Source organism: Pseudonaja textilis, chromosome Z, assembly GCF_049901715.1.
Source record: "Pseudonaja textilis isolate UNSWEBS1 chromosome Z, rPseTex1.2, whole genome shotgun sequence".
In the NCBI taxonomy this organism is placed as follows: Eukaryota; Metazoa; Chordata; class Lepidosauria; order Squamata; family Elapidae; genus Pseudonaja; species Pseudonaja textilis.
Genome location: NC_142008.1, coordinates 5,630,224 through 5,645,697, shown reverse-complemented (window position 1 = coordinate 5,645,697; position 15,474 = coordinate 5,630,224).

Below are 15,474 nucleotides of genomic sequence, written 5' to 3'. Positions count from 1 at the left end.
CCAACATGGGTACAGATTATTGTTTTAATCTTAGGACGAGGAATTGATCTGTGACATTTTATTTATGGTCATAGAGCAGAATTCTGTAGAAACATTCAAGCGAGAAAACATAACAAGATTAAAATATTAAAATGAGAAATGCATAGCAAATCGTCTTCTAACATGGAAACAATCTATCACAACTTAATTATATCTAGAGTTTTCTTATTGCTATCACAACTGAACAATATTTTGCTAACCCTTTTCAATCATTTATCAGCTCATAGGAAAAATGTATTTTCTTGCCTAGACTAGCTGGAGCAATTTACAAGGAGGAGAGATATTAGGAAGTCACGAATGGTGCAGTGGACAAGCAAACAGGACTCACAACATTGATTCTGTATCACCCTCCACGGAGAAATAACCACGGTACCTAAAAGTTTTACATCTGCTTGTCTATGGAGATTCTCAGTCATCCAGGTCATATGCCAAAAGTTCTTTTTCCAAAAGGCAACCAGACTTTCTTGGGTTTTGCTTTCCTTGAAAACTTTTTGCTTCTCAACCAAGAAGCTTCTTCAGTTCTAACTGACTGGTGAGGAATGGGAGGATTTATATGGCTTGCAGTCATCTGGTTGTTGGTTTACTCTTGCTAAATACTCTTGCTAAATTTGCAGATGATACAACAGTGGTGGGACTCATCTCCGGGGTGGGGATGAGTCTGCCTACCGAGATGAGGTGGACTGGTTGCTTTCATGGTGTGGAGACAATAACTTGGTCCTCAACAGCAATAAAACTCAGGAGCTTCTAGTGGATTATAGAAGGAACAGATCAGACATCCAGCACTTGCTTATCAATGGAGACCGAGTGGAGCAAGTGGCCAGTTTTAAGTTTCTGGGTGTTACCCTAAAAGAGGACCTGACCTGGGATGCTCACATTGCAGCCCTGGTCAAAAGGGCCCACCAGAGATGATACTACCTGAGATTTCTCAGAAAACAACAACTGAATGAGAAACTGCTGGTGACCTTCTACCGCTGCACCAGAGAGAGTATGTTAACTTACTGCACCTCTGTATGGTTTGCCAATTGCACAGTGGCAGATAGGAAAGCACTCCAGAGGGTTAATGTCATTGCCCAGAGGATCATGGGTTGCCCTCTCCCCTCTTTGGAAGAGCTTTATAGCTCCAGCTGCCTGAAGAAAGTTCAAAACATCCTCAAAGATCCATCTCATCCTGGGCAGCCTTTTTTTGAACTATTACCATCTGGCAGATGGTACAGAATAATAAAAACAAGGACAAATAGGCTGAAAAACAGCTTCTATCTCAGGACAGTGGCTCTTTTGAATTCTGCTGTATTGTGCAGTGTTGGTGTGGTGTTGGGGGTTTTCGGTTCAATGTGTGGAGGGTGAAGGATGTGTGTTTGTGTTTATTTTCATGGTCATGATGTGCATTGAAGATGGTGTTTGATTTTGTTATATGAGGTGCAATGACAATAAACTAAACTAAACTAAAGTAAACTCTCTCTGAGAGTTTGTTGAGGTCACTTGGAGGTTTATCTGTGTCCTCGGGGTCACCTGAATAAAAGTACAAACAGATGTGGAACTTTCTTGGCACAGCTGCAAAGGCTGTTTATTACATCTGCTTATTTCCAGGTGTGTGTCCAACACAGCAGTCTTCCAATATTTGAGGGGCTGCCACAAAGAAGAAGGGGTGAAGCTATTTTCTAAAGCTCCTGTAGGCCAGACAAGGAACAATGGATGGAAACTGATCAAGGAGAAATTTAACCTGGAAATAAGGAGGAACTGTCTGACAGTGAGAACAATCAACCAAGGGAACAGATGTTGCCTTCAGAAGTTGTGGAAGCTTCATCACTGGAAGCTTTCAAAAAGAGACTGGACTGCCATTTGTCAGAAATGGTGTAGGGTCTCTTGCTTAGGCAGGGGGTTGGACTAGATGACCCACAAGGTCCCTTCCAACTCTGATTATCCGTTATCTTGTTTAGCTGCTACATATATCTTATGCCAGGTGAAGATGAGTGCTCAAAAGATGTAACAGATGAAATCAGATAAGGTAATCCTCAATTTACAATATTCATTTAATGGTTGTTCGAAGTTACAAAAAAGTGACCAGTTTTAACAGTTATGATCGTTGCAGCACCCCATGGTCACGCGATCAAAATTTGGGCACTTGGCAACCAGCATGTATCTATGATGGTTGCAACACCCCCAAGGTCATGTGACTGCCAGATGTGACCTTCCCAAAAGACAAGAAAAGTCAGTGGGGTGGACAAGACTCACTTAACAACCATGTGATTCACTTACCTGCAGTGATTTGCCTTACAGCAAGTAGAGATTGTAAAATAGGGTATGGCTCATTTAACAACCAACTTGCAATGAAAATTTTGATCCGAATTATGGTTGCAAATCAAGGGCCACCTGTGTAGGCTTTTAGAATGAGAAGGCTCTTCTAGAATAACTATTATCGATTTAATTTCCTATTTGCAAAAAATTGGAGGAAGGCAGAGCATAAATAGCAGCTCTGCTTTTAAACAGCCTTCGAAATTGGAAAGGAGGAGAAGAATAGTGGAACCCATCTAAATCTTTTCATGCTAATTAACACTAAAAATTCAAGAACAAGAACTGAGAATTACACAGCAGGGTGACCAAGAAAGCCTCGCGCTGATGAGAGTCTGATGAAATGAGGATGAGATGGCAGCGCCTGGAATTTTAAAAGGAAGTGGTGTTATTCATGGAAAAGACATTCCAGGTTCAAAAGGAATGCCATGCTCCTCGACCTGACAAAGTAGGTGGGCCTTCTTTGAGGTTGTATAACGCTTCAGTCTTTATTCCCAAAAGCTGCTTTGGAAAATGTGGAAGTGAAGACTTAGCCACTGTCTACAATTCTTTAGAGCAGGGATCGCCAACCTTTTGGATCTCAGGGACCACCAAACTCATCATTTTAAATCCCACAGACCACTAAGATGAATTTTGACTGGAGGTGGCTTGCTGACGTTGGCGGGAAAGTCGGTCCCAGTCACAGGACTGGCCCTTTGGTCATCCATCCAGGTGCACCAGCCAGCCATGGACTGGAGGAGCTGCTCCGGGATGACCAAAGGGCCAGTCCTGTGACTATTGCAGCTCTGGAATAAGGGACCGACTTTCCCACCAACGTCAACAAGCCACCTCGGGGCGGATTTCTCTCCCCCACCGTTGGTCTTACCTTCCAGTTCCAGCTCACGTGGCTCTACTCAAGGTAAGGTTTGCACTCGGCCGAAGGGTGGGGGCCAGCGGGTGGGCGGGCCATGTGGGTGGTGCAGCCTTGTGTTCCCGCACAGTCTGCTTTGGGGGGGACATTTCTCTGCGGACCACCAAAGTTTTCTTGCGGATCACCAGTTCCCAGCCCACCAATTGGCGGCCACTGTTTTAGAGCAGGGGTCTCCAACCTTGGCAACTTTAAGCCTGGCGAACTTCAACTCCCAGGCATTTGACACATTTATATTCGTGCAGGTTCTGACCAGTTCTGGAGAACCGGCAGTGGAAATTGTGAGTAGTTGGAAGAACCGGCCAATCCCACCTCTGACTGGCCCCGCCCCCATCTCTTCTCTGCCTCTCAAGTCCCAGCAGATTGGTTGGATCTTGTTTTGTTGTCCTACATAGGAGAACGGAGCCAGAAAGCAGGTTAGTGGGGTGGGGAGGGAAGGGGGATTTTGCAGTCTCCTTTCCTGCCACGCCTACCAAGCCACACCCACAGAACCAGTAGTAAAAAATGTTGAATCCCACCACTGGTTCTGACACATCTCTTCTAAATTCTGCCCTGCTGGTTCCCCTTGCATTAAAACTCATCTTGGAAGGCAGAAGTTTTTATCTTTTATGCTTTTTGTTGCCATCTGTATGAAGACATTTGGGACAGAGAGATTTTCCTTGATCCAAGATTGGCTTTGAATCAGTTCAGATCACAGCGCTTGTGTGAACGGTGACGGGGCAGCAGAGACCAAATGGGTAGGAGCGTGGATTTAATCTTTTGGCCACCTGTTGAATGTCTCTTTTAACATGTTGTGTTTGCACAATCAGAATTGATGGAGGTTTTGAAGTTAGGCAGAGCTACATACGGTCTCGTGTGATAATTTGTCCACTAGGGTTGCAATGCAGCCCAGAATTACACACACACACACACACACAAACATGATCTTGAATTTAAGGTGAGAATCACCCAACACAGGATGGACATTTTTTTGATGAAGCCCACAGCCTTCATAAGTAGTCCTCAATTTACAACCACAACCGAATCCAAAATTTCTGTTGCTAAGCAAGCAGGCGTTAAGCGGATTTTATCCCATTCTGTGACCTTTCTTGCCACTGTTGTTAAGGGAATCACTGCAGTTCTTAATCGATTCATGTGGTCATTAAGCAAATCTTGCATCCCCCATCAAATCTGATTGTCTGAAGCCAACTGGGAAGGTCGCAAAAAGGGATGGGGGGTGGGTGGGCAGTGCAACTGCCATAAATACACACCAAGTGTCTAAATTTTGAGCATCCCATGATGATGCTCAATGGTCGTAAATGTGAAAACTGGTCATAGGTCACTTTTTTCAGTGCTACTGCAATGGTCATTAAGTAATTTTTTTGTAAGTTAGACTTAGAATAGGTTTCCTATGGTCATGTGGCCAAAATTCAGATACTTGGCCACTGGCTCATACTTATGACCATTGCTATGTCCCTGGGTCATGGGATCCTCTTTTTGTGACCTTCTGACAAGCAAAGTCAATGGGGAAACCAGACTCACTTAACAACCTCACTTAACAACCTCAGTGATTCACTTAACAATTGTGGCAAGAAAGATGGTAAAATGGGGCAAAATTCCCTTAACAAATGTCTCACTTAACAACCAAAATTTTGGGCTCGACTGTGGTCTTAAGTCAAGGACTCCCTGTAATCGACTTCCCAGTTGACTGAAAATATTTTTTTCCACTTAAACTTTTTGTTGAAAAGAAAGATAACGTAGGTAGCCCCAGAACTGCATTCTTTCTCTATGCCATATAATATATGTGCATAATATATGCATAATTTTGTATTTGTTTGTTCGTTTATTTATTTTGTCATGGTTATATAGCGTATATTGGAGGTGGATCTTTGAGAGCTGTAGGCAATTAAATTTCATTTTAATGTATGCCGATTAGTGGGCATTCAGAGTGAAAGTTGTTAAACGAATTATTGCAGCCGTTAAGTGAGTAACATGGTTGTTAAGTAAATCTGGCTTCCCCATTGACCTTGCTCATCAGAAGGTCACAAAAGCAGATCATCTGACCCCAGGGACACTACAACTGTCATAAATATGAACCAAGCACCTAAATTCTGACCATGTGGCTATGGTGGATGCTGCAAAGGTCATAACTGTGAAAATATTTTTCACATAATTGTGAAAAATAAGTCACTATTTTCACTTGTAGCTTTGAATGGCTATTAAATGAATGATTGTATGTCCAGGACTGCCTATATGCTTATTATCTCTGGATCTGAAAGAACCAGTTACCTGGGCACCTGATCATTGGCCCTGACAGACCGGATGGGACACATACATAAACCCACACAAACAGGGGAAGCCCGCACTGCACCATTGCAGGGCCCCCTGTTTGTCGCTTCGATGGGGTTGTCAGATTTTGCACACTTTCTGAAAGGGCCTTTCAGGAAGTCACAGAACCTCGCTTGGCACAAGAACCACCCATGGTTCTTTTAACAACTGGTTTCTGTGGGCGTTGCTAGGTGGGCATGGCCATGTGACTGGGTGGATGTGGCTTCTTCTTTTCTTCTTTCTTTTTTGTTTCCTTTTTTCTTTTTGCAGCAACCCTCCCTGTTTTTTGTTTTTTGTTTGCTTCCTAGGCCTCAAGGAAGCTCCTGGGCGAAACAGTAAGACACCACAGCTGATCATTGGAACAGCTGATCGTTGGCAGGGCAAAAATACCTTAAGGAGTGACTGGGCAGGAGAGAATGCAGTCAGTGATGTCAGGCATGCATGCAATTTTGCACATGCACGATAAGGACTGACTGGATGAGGAGATGAAGAGCAGGTGGAGAGGCGCAGGGCCAGCCAGATTTTCTGGTTCTCTGAACGGAGCAGAATCATAACAACCGGTTCTATAGAACGAGTCTGAACCGGTAGAATCTCACCCCTGAATCCATCCCTTGATGGACCTTCCCTGCTTAGCTCAAACTCATCCAGCAAAGCTCTTGGGGGGCAGCTTCGTCTTTCTAGACCTTTTAACTATAAGACAAACCACACAAGCAGTAATTTAGTCGTAGGGCTCAGCGTGAAGTTAATGAGCCCACAACTGCAAAAACACTGGAGATTTGACAAGCATTTAGTTATTTAAAACAAATATATTAAAATTAAAGTTTATTGTACTACAGTGATTTATGTGGTTGCAAAGGCTGGGGTTGAAAAGAGATTTCTCAGAAGTTGTTTATCTTTTCCTTCCTCTCCTAGAAACCCGATTTAAAATAAAAAAATAAAAATAAATTCAGCGTGGGGGGTGTCTGTTGCTTTCCTTTACGTTTCATCTTTCTCCTAAGGTTTTGGAATAACGCTAGATTAGATCTGGGATGCCGCGGGAGGTAAACAATGATTTCCAAATAACCAAAATTAGGGTGAGGTTGGGAGGAAGAATGTTTCATTACCCAAACTAAGTAACATCATCATAGCTGGTGATGGTAAGTTCATCAAGACTAGCACTGATGATGGTGCCTACTTTGGTGATGAAACGTTGGCAAGAAAACAAGCGAGAGAGCACCGAGGACCCTCTCACAATGATGGTTTATTCTTCTGGGAATTTTTTTGATTTGTTGTTTGCAAGAAGCAGCCCCTCAGTGTTGGCAATTTTGCTTTTCCTGACTTTCAATGCCCTGGGAAAAAATACAGGAAGTCCTTGATTTACGACCACAACTGAGCCGAAAATTTCTGTTGCTAAGCAATGGGATTGTTAAGTGAATTTCGTCCCATTTTAGACCTTTCTTTCCATGACTGTTAAGTGAATTGCTGCAAATGTTAACTCAGTAACAGGGTTGTTCAATGAATTCGCCTCTCCATTGATGCCAGAAGGTTGCAAAAAGTGATCACGTGACCCTGGAACACTCTAACCATCATAAGTACATGCCAGTTGCCAAGCCTACAAATTTTGATCACATCACTGTCATGCGACTCAGCTATGGTTGTAAGTGTGAAAAACAGCCATAAGTCACTTTTTTTTCTGCGCCATTGCAACTTCGAATAGTCATTAAATGAACAGTTACAACTTGAAGACCATCTATATATGGCAGCCCCTCGAACAATATTGCAAACTTTCAAAGATGATTTCCATGCTTTCTCAGGAAATATCTCAGCTGAATAGCATGTTAATAGCCCTCAGCTTACAACCATAATCCCTTTTCCAGTTTTTTGCACTTCTTAAAATAAATCTTAGCCTATGGCCATCTTCAGAATTTCACTTAAGTAAATATGTTGGACACCAAAAACAAAAAGAAGAAAGCACGATCACTCTAAGTGGACTTTGATGCTGCAACAGAAATCTATAAAACAGGTAAATTGCTATGGGCTTTAAATCGACAGAAGGAATGAAGTTTGGAGAAGAATTCTTTGAGATATGCTGGAGAAGACTGTACTATCTTGATCAGCAAAGTGTGCTGTAGGGAAATGGCTGAGCCGCAAAATCAATCTATTGAAAATAATAGCCCCACCGGAGACCCTCCTAAAAACCAACCTGATGAAAGGAGAGATTTGACAGTGATCTCCACCACTGAATCGGCATTTTCCTGCATCTATATTTATTTATTGTTCCGATGCTTGGATTGACATTTCAGGGAATTGTTTTGAATCACTTTAATGAAACGGGCGGAAGAAATGTGAAAACATATGAAGAACGATTGCAGGAACTGGGTATGGCCCATCTAGAGCAGGGGGCCCCAACCTTGGCAACTTTAAGCCTGGTGGACTTCAATTCCCAGAATTCCCCAGCCAGCAAAGCCAGAATTCTGGGAGTTGAAGTCCGCCAGGCTTAAAGTTGCCAAGGTTGGAGACCCCTGCTCTAGAGAAAAGAAAGACTAGGGGTGGCATGATAGCAGTGGTCCAGTATTTGAGAGGCTAACACAAAAAAGAAGGGGGTCGACAAACTTTCAAAAGCACCAGAAAGCAAGACAAGAAGCAATGGAAAGAAGCAACTTAGAATTAGGAAAAACTTCACAACAGTGAGGTCAATTAACTTCCCAACCAGAAGTTATGGGTGCTCCATCACTGGAGGTTTTAAAAAAAGAGATTGAACTGCCATTTGTCTGAAATGGTATAGGGTCTCTGGCTTAAGCAGGGGGTTGGACTAGATGACCTCCAGGGTGCTTTCCAGCTCTATTCTGACTGGAAAAAAATCAAACAGGAATCTTTGGTGGATCTTTTTGCACCAAGGCTGTGAGAGTCAATCTAGGCCTATTTGAATTATTACATGGATAAAATGAAAAACGTTCCCATGACCAATTTATATTTACTGAACCACTGTAGGTAGTCCTCAATTTACAACTATTCATTTAGCCACTCTTCAAAGTTGTGACGCCGCTGGAAAAAAGTGACTTATAAACAGTCTTTCCGCTTACGAGTATTGTAGCCTCTCCCAAGGTCACATGGTGGAAATTCAGGCCCTTGCAACCAGCACGTCATGTGGCAACTCATCTAAGCCCCTGGCAACCTTCCTAGCCTGCTTCTGATGGGCAAAATCCATGGGGCAAGCTGGATTCGCTTAACAACCTCACAATTTGCTTAACAACTGCAAGGATTTGCTGAATGTCTAGGGCAAAAAAATGTCCAATTAGCTACTTAAAGAGTTGAGGTAGTCCTCAACTTACAACTATTCATTTAGTGATGTGTTATTAACTTAACAACTGCCGTGATTCACTTAACAACTGTGGTAACAAAGGTCGCAAAATGGAGGAAGGGCAAAATTGACTTAACAAATGTCTCACTTACAACAGAAATGTTGCGCTCCGTTATAGTCGTAAGTCGAGGATTACCTGCATATTAAAATTGAAATTTGTTGTACTACAGTGGTCTACATGGTTGCAAAGGCTAGGGTTCAGCAGCCTATGTGCGACTCACTTAGCAACCACCTCTCTTAGCAACAGAAATTCTGGTGCCAATTGTGGTTGTAAGCCGAGGACTTCCCACAAAGGAACAAAATGTGCTGTGTTCTGCAATCTGGCAGAAGATTTCTCACTTCTAAAACCAAAGGAGTCTATGCAAATAATCAGTTTTTGAAGAAAAATTACATAGACTGAAGCAGAATGTCAAATCAGCTCCTTTCTTGCCCCACCCATACATCACATGACCAAACCCAGCCTCCAATAATAAATCAACGGTTTCCCCAGCATGGCGGGGCTGGAGGATTCTGGGAGTTGACTACCCATCTTAAAGTTGGCAGGTTTGAAAAACACTGAATCACACTGTTGGAAGGAACTTCGAAGGTCTTCTAGACTAGCCCCTATCCAGGCAGGAATCCTCAAACCATCCAAAGCCAATAGCTGTCCAGACTTAGCCTGAAAACCTCTACAGATGAAGCATCCCGGAAATCCTTTCTTACTTTGAGTTTAGGTGCCCATCCCCCATCAGTTCCTGTCCTTCCTTGGCCGCTTTGGGGAATAAATTCATTCCCTCTTTTCTGGGGCTTCTCTTAAAAGTATTTGAAGACTTCTTAATATCCCCTGTTAATAAGGAGTTTAAATGATTTAATAATGTATTGTTTGTCAATGTGAACTGGAGGCACAAAATGGAAGCCAGTAGTGATATAAAAAAAATCAATAAATCTTGTATTAATATGCCAAGGTGGCCTTGGACATGAACATTTCTCTCAGTTTTACACTGAAAGCCAATAAGTGGTAGTTCCTGAAATCCATAATATTAAATGTACACTTAGAAAGTTATTATGAGCTTTCTAAAATAAATCACACCCCCTACATCCTCCACTTTTCCTTCTCCCTTCCTCCTCCTTTCTTCTTCTTCTTCTTCTTCTTCTTCTTCTTCTTCTTCTTCTTCTTCTTCTTCTTCTTCTTCTTCTTCTTCTTCTTCTTCTTCTTCTTCTTCTTCTTCTTCTTCTTCTTCTTCTCCTTCTCCTCCTCCCCCTCCTCCTCCTCCTCCTTCTAGAAATCTGAGTTTGAACTGTAGACATTGGCCACATTTGGTAGGTTCCAGAGAATTGTGGGAAAATTAAACTAGCGGCATCTGGAGAAGGAGTCAAAATTGACAACTGGGAGAATCGAGCATCCCCTCCCACATGCAGAGTGTGTGTGAGTGTGTGTGTGTCCTGTTCTTCCCCTTCCTCCTCCTCTTCCTCCTCTTCTTCCTCCTCTCCTCCTCCTCCTCTTCTTCTCCTTCTCCTCCTCCTCCTCCTCTCTTCCTTTTCCTCTTCCTCTCCTCTTTCTCTCCTCCTCCTCTTCCTTCCTTCCTCCTCCTCCTCCTCCTCCTTCTCCTCCTCCTCCTCCTCTTTCTTCCTCTTCTTCCTCCTCCTCCTCTCTTGTTCTCCTCCTCCTCCTCCTCCTCCTCCCCCTCTTTCCCCTCCTCCGTTTCCTTCCCTTCCTGCCTGAGCTTTTTGTTTGTTTTGCTATTTCAGAGGTCTGTCCAAACAATCTGCCACCTGGACATAAGCCAGGGAGCTCTGCAAGGCATCTGGTCTACATCTTTTGCTCCTAAGTGTGGAAAGAGCATTGGGCCTCTTTAGTTTTGCTAAAGATAGATGGCTGTAAAATTACCTTCGGAGCTCCGTTTGACCTGACATATTGCACTTGTGTTATCAGAGTTGTTATGAAGCTTCATTATGCCTGGGGGGAGGGGAGTTAAGCCACAAGGGCCTTTTTTTTCCCCAACCACGCCCTTCCACTTTTCTCCGAGAAACAAGACTGCACAAATACTTGTCCCACAAGTGCATGCCATGCAAGCAATGAAGGTAGATTGCTGTCCACCCAAAACATTTTTATTAACAGTTGTATCCTTGGAGGATCACTTGGAGTGTCATTGGCTTCTTCAACTGCCCTCAAACAGCTACATTTACTCCAAAGAATGATGACTCTTTCAATTTTATATTGAGCAGAAAAAAAGCTATTGGCTTCCCTTGGTATATGTATGCTCTAGGCACCCAATTAAAGGGTTCCGTTTGCTTAAAATCTGGGCAGGTTTAAGATGGACAGACTGCAGAATAACAGAGTAATAGAATTGGAAGGGATCTTGAAGGTCTTCTAGTCCAACCCCCTGCTTAGGCCGGAAACCTTACAATATTTCAGACAAATGGTTATTCAATCTCTTTTTAAAAACACCAAGTGTTGGAGCATTCACAACTTCTGAAGGCAAGCTGTTCCTCTGTTTTATTGTTCTGCCATGAAATTTCTCCTTAGTTCTAGGTTGTTTTTCTCTTTGATTAGCTTCCGTCTTCCCTCTTCCTCGTGACAGCCCCTCAAATCTTGGAACAGTGCTATCATGTCTCCCTAGTCTTTTTCATTAAAATAGACATACCAATTCTTGCAAACATTCTTCATATATTTTAGCCTCCAGTCCCCTAATCTTCTCTCTTGCTCTTCTCTGCACTCTTTCTAGAGTGTCAACATCTTTTTTACATCATGGTGACCAAAACTGGATGCAGTATTCCAAGTGTGGCCTTACCAAAGCATTATAAAGTAGCATTAACACTTCACATGATCTTGATTCTATCCCTCTGTTAATGCAGACTAGGACTGTGTTGGCTTTTTTGGCTGCTACAGCACAACTGCTAGCTCCTATTTAAGTGGTTATCCATTAAGACACCTAGCTCCTTCTCGCAATTATTATTGCTATTACTAATAGGTGAGTCAGGTACTACCTATTCCATACCAGTTCAATGCCCAGAATTCCTCAGCCAGTAGCATGGGAATTATGGGAGTTGAAGTTCACATATTTAACAGTTGCCAAGGTTGCAAAACACTTACTTATAGTGTAAAAAGAGAGGTTCACTCCACAAGAGAGAAGGAAGATTTAATAATCACTTGGGGAGATTTGAATTATTTCAGAAGGAAGTACCAAGCATAAAATCTACTAGCTACATTAATCATAAGCTGGAAGCATCTCTAGTTTGAAACAGCTCAGAAATATCCTCAGAGGAAAAAATCCACCTCAATTCTTGAAAAATTCTGATTCAGCAGGAATTGAGGTCTCGTATATAGGTAGTCCTCAACTTATGACCGGTCAATTACCAACTGTTCAAAATTATGGCAGACTTCCCTGGAGGGTTAATTATAACTTGAAGTTCCACCAATTTCCTCCCTATCAGCACACAACTGCACATTAGGTGCTCGGCAACTGACCCACATTTATCGCCCTTTGCAGTGGCCCGTGACCCATTTTACGACATTCTTGCCAAAAAACAGCTTTTACTTCTGGTTTTCAGGGAAATCGACCCATGCAGAGGTGGTATTCTACTGGTTTGGCCTGGTTTGGGTGAACCGGTAATAAAAAATGTTACCATTCAGCCAAACTGGTAGTAAGAAAACAGCTACCGGTTCGGCTGAACCAGTATTTTTTTCTTTTTTTCCTCCCGACTATCAGCTGTTCCAATGTTAAGCTGTGCTGGGATCCCCCTCGCTGTCTTTCTGCTTTGCCCAGGAGGCTTCCCTGAGGCCCAGGAGGTTAAAAAAAACAGACCATTGTTGCAAATTTGTTTTGCAAAATTGGGTCGGTCGTGTGGGGGCTCCAATTTTTTGCAATAATGAGTAATTTATGTATTAGATGTTGGTTAATTCCCAACAACTTTTCTAGCAAAACTTTTGGAGGCAGGTTTTTTTTTTTGCTCCTTTGGAAGTTTGTTTTTTTGGGAGGTGGGGTGGAATCTTTGTTTAATGTCTCAGCCTCTGCTCTCTCTTTTCCATCCCCTACCTTCCAGTCTCCACTTATAAATCATTAGTGTCTGAGATCTTTATGCCTCTTAGCTTGGAGCTGCACAAATGTATGAAGAAATTAACTGTGCATTGTGGTCACAGCAGTTCTTTTTCACAGGGGCACAGAATTGCCATGGCTGTAACAACAACAAACGAGCTTGCAACTTTTTTCCTCCTCTTTCTCTGCAATAGCAGCACCTGAGAGCAGGTCCCAGTGACATTCTGGAGATGTTCTATTGTGGCTTGCTGAGAAAAAAACAATACTTCCAATGCATTAGAGTCTAGCAGTGAAAAAAGGATGAGAAAATTAAGAAGAACCTTTCTCTCTAAGATGAAAAGCCTTCAGGACATTAACCAAGTCTCGGGATCTATACACATTATCTCCTTATCTTCAAAGTTTGGAGCGTTTTCACAGTTTTGCTCAAGGACTGAATTTAGAAGTAGCCTCTGGACAATGTTTTTATTTACTTATGTATTTAGTTACTTACTTATTTTCTTATTTATCTACCTCCCCCCACCTCTTTCTCTCTCTCTTCCCTCTCTTCCTCTCCATCCATCCATCCATCCATCCACCTACCTACCTATCTCTGTCATCTGTCTATCTGCCTGTCATCCATCCATCCATCCACCCACCTACCCGTCATCTATCTGCCAGTCATCCATCCACCATCTATCTATCTATCTATCTATCTATCTATCTATCTATCTATCTATCTATCTATCTATCTATCTATCTATCATCTATCATCAGTTATCAGCTATCAGCTATCTCTATCTATGGGAAAATTATATTGGAATTTACTATGGAGGGGAAAAGATACACTTTTAGACAGATGGATATTCCTTGAATGTGTGTAATTTGTCTTACCTGCAAAGCTTATTCTTCACCAACCCCTGATCCTCCCAAGTTCAATATTTGTGCAAATTTGGGCAAACACACAAATTTATTTCACTTAGCTAGTTTGCAGAACCAAGCAGAATTTAGCTTTTCATTCTAGCCCAGAATGTCCAAAGGGCGACTGGCTAATTTATACATTTATTTTGTAGTGCAGGCTATACATACTTCAGTCTTGGTAGGTCAGGGCGGTTTGCAGCCACCAAATTTTGCAAGGGCTCCAGATACTATCTGTCTTATTGCTGCCCCATATCATCCATCATTTTGTGTTCTGGAGAAAAAGAGTTAATGGAGAAAAAAAAGATGAAATAGTTGCATTCTGTTGTGAAGTGAGTTGCATCCCATTTCCTGACCTATTTCGCCATGGTTTCTAAATGAAGCACTTCAGTTGTTAGGTAAATCATACTGGACACCAGCTGGGAAGGTCAAACGTGGTGATCACATGATCTGTCAGAAATCATGCTGGTTACCAGACGCCTGCTCAAATTTTAATCGTATGGATTTCCAGACCTTCTCCCAGTCTCCCCACAAGAGAGTGAATGATGGAATAGTCCAGTCAAAACGGCTGCAGCCACTCATCAACAGAGGCTAGTCTCAGAGACTCCTGTTGCTCCTCTGTGAGAGTAACACCAACTCACTACCTCAACCTTTTCAAGTGTCCCAAAGAAGAAACCCTTCAATTTTTACTAAAAACAAACCAGTAACAAAAACATCCCGTTATGCCAAAGACCTCTTTATTTTAAGTCCCCCATGTAATTACGCATGCAATTACGGAATCCCCAATTATAACTTCAAAAAAGGCAACTGTGATCTTATAAACAACGATCTCTCATCCCTTGATTGGCAATTTCTATTCCCTGGATGCAATACTGTAGACCGTTACAACATATTTTTACTTGAAGTCAAAAGAGTCATCAAACTATATGTACCAATAACAACTCCCCAAACCAGAAAAAAACAAATTACCCAAAACAATAAGGAAGCTTCAGTCCAAAAAGAAATCACTTAGGTGGAAAAACAAATCTGGTCATGTTGCCAACTTCAAAAGCCGATACAAAAATTTATGGCACCAGAGAAAGACTGAATGCACCAATTATCACATTAAACAAGAGGAAAACCTTCTACGCACCAAGTCCACCCGCACTTTCTACAATTTTGTAAACAACAAACTAAAAGATTCAAGGTACATCCCACCCCTGAAAGGACCTAATGGTAAAGACTGCAATGACGACACTATTAAAGCCAACCTCTTTAACACATTCTTTGGCTCAGTATTTGTAAACAGCAATGGATCATGACCAGTATTTCCTAGTCGAACCACAGAAAACTAATACATGATCTAATACATATCGATTTTACAGAAGACAATGTTGAAAAAACACTACGCAATCTAAAACCATCTCTATCTATAGGACCAGACGGAATATGTTCCTACTTCTTAAAAAAGCTACCCACTGCCATAGCCAAACTTCTAAGCATAATCTTTGAAAAATCTTTCAGGGCCAGCTCCTTGCCTAACCTATGGTCACAAGCCACAGTCATACCCATCTTCAAAAAGGGAGACCTCAGCCTAGTTGAAAATTACAGACCATAGGTTTGTACCACAGACCTTTATGCTGCGTCACCTGTAAAGTCATGGAAACAATTATTAACCAATCCATCACTCTCCACTTAGAAAC